Source organism: Mustela nivalis (assembly GCF_964662115.1).
Source record: "Mustela nivalis genome assembly, chromosome: 12".
Taxonomy (NCBI): Eukaryota; Metazoa; Chordata; class Mammalia; order Carnivora; family Mustelidae; genus Mustela; species Mustela nivalis.
The window spans coordinates 78,669,508-78,674,045 of record NC_139031.1 but is presented as its reverse complement, the minus strand read 5'-3'; the positions used below and the strand labels follow the sequence as shown (position 1 = coordinate 78,674,045).

Sequence of the window (4,538 nt, the reverse complement as noted above, 5' to 3'; positions counted from 1 at the left end):
GTGGCAAATTTAGTAAGGCAAATACATATATTATCATTGGAACAGTTGGAGCAGTTTGTACATCAGATTCATAGTTTTTAATTCATAAATCCGTGATCTGAAAGTGATCTGAAATTATTTACTCCATACATTTGCTATCAGGAACATGAATTATTATTGTTACCATTTAAAAATAAGGAAAAGGAAAACTAGAGAAGTTAAATGACAATTTAAAGGACACAGACTGGAAAAATGAATAAACGCCTCCATGTGCAGAATAATTTTATTTACTTAGTTTTAAGACCATCTTGTTGTTATACAAAGTTTTTAAATTTTTTTTTAAAAATTATTAACATATTATGTATTATTTGTTTTGTGGGTACAGGTCCGTGATTCATCGGTCTTATACAATATACAACACTCACAACACATATATATTCTTAAATTAGTATCAGATTTGATCTAGTTTGTGCATAGCTCAAGTTATGGTAGTCCTACTACTGACTTTCTACTATATCTACTTAACAGTTAGCAGGCACTGTTAAATTTTGTCAGTGTTTGTTATATACCTTTCTATGGACCCCGGTTTCCCCTACAACTTCCACAGTTGGCTCTGGGGGTGGTGGGAGAGGAAGATGTGCTAACAAGTGAAATGCAAGTGGAAATGCGATGTATCAGTCTAAGCAAAATGATTAAATATTTGGGGTACCTTCCACATACTATCCCTCAACACAGCAACATAAGGACTAGACTGAGTGGGGAAAACATAAGGCAACAACACAGCAAAGCCAGAAGATACAATAAACAGGACCCCTAGTCACAGCCTAGAGGAGAGCCACTCAGTCTAGTTAACCAACCTCCATTCCTCTGCCTAAGGGACAAAGAAATGGTTAGTATGTTTAGCCACTGTTTTTTTTTTTTTTTTTTTTTTTAATTTTACTTGTTATGGCAATAGTGTTAAGAAACCTGATTAATAAAGACAGTTATAATTGTAATTGTTTTTTGTTGTTGTTTTAAAAGAATATTTCTAATTTTAGTTACTTAAAATACCTTAGATTTGAAAAAAATGGGATAAAAGTTGAGTTGTCCATTTTTTTAATAAAAAGAATGTTCTAAAAACCAAAATTTCTAATATTCCTCTAATAACAATCTGTAGACTACTATCTGGAATTGAAATTGAAAACAAATTAAATCTGTGGCTACAGATTTATTGTTTACAATTTCTGTCCCTTGTTTTTTTAGTAAAACATATCTCTGGCAAAAGGTTTACGAACTAACAGTTGATTTTTGATGTATAACAGAGCAATGGTATTGTTTTCTATGTGTGGATTTTGGCTTACAGTTTGTTACTACAAAGTGATAAAAGAAATTCCTGCAAAAATATTTGTAAAATAATGCTTTAAGTGAGAGATAAGTTATTCAAGAGCAAACCACTAAACACTTTTATGGCATTATATAAAACCGTATTTCTGATCTAAGTGAAAATTCTGATTAAGCAGAAGCTGTCATTGCTCAGCTTGCAAAACTACTGAAGTTCCGGTATATATAGTTGATTTTAGCTCCATCTAGATTGTGTTTGGTGGCCTGATAATATAAAGCACACATTTCTTTGGTTTTCTTCAGGGGTGGGTTATTACACACACTGTGGGAATGAGATAACATAACTAGAATGCCAAAGAAGAGTGTTTTCAGAATACTCCCAGACTAGGTTAAGAGTTCTAAGCAATCAGGTATTCTGTAAAGAAAAATGTAGCAACAATCAGGAAATCTAGCTTTCAAGATGTAGTTTCTTGCTGATTAGTTTTATACATTTTGTAAGTAAATTAAATTTTACATATTTGGTACTCCATTTATATAATGGGAATAAGAGCATACCTGTATTTTTTTTTAATTTTTTTTTCGTATTAATACAGTATTTATTTGTCTTCCCTCTGTCAAACCCTGAGCCAACCACTTTCCCCAGGCTGCCTGGGGAGGTATAGGAAAAGGAATATACAGGGCAGACGAGACATGGGAGAAAGACTTATGGGAGGTGGAGACGGCTCTTTCACATGGCGAAGAGGATGAGAAAGGCCACCATCAGGCGAAAGGGCCCCATGGCCTCCAAGAGGGCAAAGCCCGAATGGCGTAGAAGAAGAGCTGTTGCTTCAGAGAGGGATTCCTGGCATAACCAATGATGAGGCTCCCAAAAACAGTCCCAGTTCCAGCTCCAGAGCCAGCCACCCCTACCACGGTAGCCCTAGCCCCAATGAACTTGGCTGCTGTATCGATATCCCTTGAAATGGTGCCGGTTTGGAAGCTGCGGCTAGGAATAAGTGAGGTCAGGGGACGTGGGGCTGCCAAGATGCTGAGGCCCTTATAAGGTGCCTCATCTCTAAGTGTCTCGGGTGGTTTTAGCACCACTGGAGACAGTGATCGGCTCAACAGCTGAGAGGTGCTTCTGACCAAGAACGGGGTGGAGATGAACTTTGCACGGGCATACATTTGGGGATGAGGGGCTGTGGCAGGAGAGCTGTTCCCAGGGCCAAGAAGACAGAGAGGGCGGGGGGGGGGGGGGGGAGTGTTGAGGGGGCCATACCTGTATTTTTAAATCTCTGTATAATTTTAAAATACCAGAAAAGGCATGCTTGCAATTAATGTCAATAATTTTTGAAAAAAGATTTGTAACTTTTATAAATATATAAAACTTATATATATGAAGTATATATATATATTTACAAAAGTTTATAATATATTTATATTACAATTTTATTTTTTTATTTTTTATTTTTTAAAGATTTTATTTATTTATTTGACAGAGAGAGATCACAAGCAGGCAGAGAGGCAGGCAGAGAGAGAGGAGGAAGCAGGCTCCCTGCTGAGCAGAGAGCCCCATGCAGGGCTGGATCCCAGGACCCTGAGATCATGACCTGAGCCAAAGGCAGCGGCTTAACCCACTGAGCCACCCAGGCGCCCCTATATTACAATTTTAAAATGTGAAACGTATTTCCCTGAAAGCAAGGAGCTAAACAATGGTCATCATTTAGGGTCCTTTCTAGTTTTAAATTTTATAATTTTTGAAGCAAATTAAAGCAGGTTTAGTTGTTACAGGGAAGAAAAATGAGAAGCATTGTTAGACAATATAGTAAGGATGGGATGAAGGGATTCTTCTTTCCAGGAAAGGTATGTTGGTTATCCATCAACTTTGCTCTCTTGTTCTCTATGCCAAAATCTGAAGGCCAAATTTCTGTAATAACTTACATGTAAATATCCTGAGTGCATGGAAGTGGCTTGTCTATCATTAACATCTTGAAGAATCACTGTGAGTGTTCCAGTTGTAAATGCCTTATTCATCGTCATAAGGTATAAAATATAGTACCCAAGAATGCGGGGTGGCTGTATCTTCATAATTCAAAAGATAGGCATTTGTGACCACTCCTGTCTCTAAAAGACAGATGCAATTTTGTTCAACATTCACAAGATGAATATGTTAAGAATAAAAATAATGATATGGATAAAATATTTCTGGGGGTAAAGGACAAAACACAGTTGCTGACATGATGAATCTCATAAGCCAGTCACCATTGAGGATCTGTGGAGAATGGTTAATGACAGGGAAAAGAGAAGCCTCCTCAACTGTGTAGATCAGAAAATATTTCATAGAAAGAAGGGTCATGGTGAGTGGAGGTGTGGAATCCACAGAGAAGTTTGGGCTGAGTGTTGAAAAATGAGCACAGGACATACAGGCAGAAAAGGCTGAGGTGGAAAGAAGGTTAGGAAATTAGGGCAAAGGGTCGCCAAAGAACGGAAGAAATTGTATGGATACTCCAAATAGGTGATTAGACGTGGTGGGGGAGTAATAATAATGCAAGAACAGAACATTTTGAGAAAAGTAAAATGCATTGCTCAAGACTGGGTGAAAGATGTTGAATTCCAATAGCAAAGGAAAGAAAGGATTTTAACTCATAATTAGCAGGTAGAATTGATAACCATATTGTGACTGATTGGACATTATTTATCTGGGAGATAACAGAAGTAGAGTGAGTGCAATTAAAGAAATTCTTAATATCTTTAATATCTTAATTTAATATTTAATCTTTTTTCTTTTTTTTAAGATTTTATTTATTTATTTGACACAGAGAGACACAGAGAGAGAGTGAACACAAGCAGGGGGAGTGGGAGAGGGAGAAGCAGGCTTCCTGCTGAGCAGGGAGCCCGATGTGCGCCTGGATCCCAGGACCCTGGGATCATGACCTGAGCTGAAGACAGATGCTTAACTGACTGAAGCATGCAGGCACCCTAATCTTTAATCTTAATATATTTTTTTCTATCAGTTTTTCAAATTGTGTTATTTTAAAGATAAAACTTACTGCAATATCTTATTTCATAGCTTATTATCAAGGGGCATATATTTTCCGGAATAAAACATTTTTTATTTAAAAAAATAACATATACCAAATCCAAAAAAATAATGCAATAAACTTGCATGTACATATCACTTCAATAATGACAATACATGCCACAGTTTTTTCATCTGTGGCATTTCCAGCTTTATTCTCTACCTGGATTATTTTGAAGAT

General features: G+C 36.7%; 1 pseudogene across 1 annotated transcript; it reads right to left on the bottom strand.

Annotated features, from left to right (window-relative positions):
• Positions 1-1,884: 1,884 nt before the first annotated feature.
• Positions 1,885-2,463, bottom strand: LOC309845041 (ATP synthase F(0) complex subunit C2, mitochondrial pseudogene; annotated as a pseudogene). The gene has a single exon. The product of its transcript is annotated as an ATP synthase F(0) complex subunit C2, mitochondrial pseudogene (transcript).
• Positions 2,464-4,538: the final 2,075 nt, after the last annotated feature.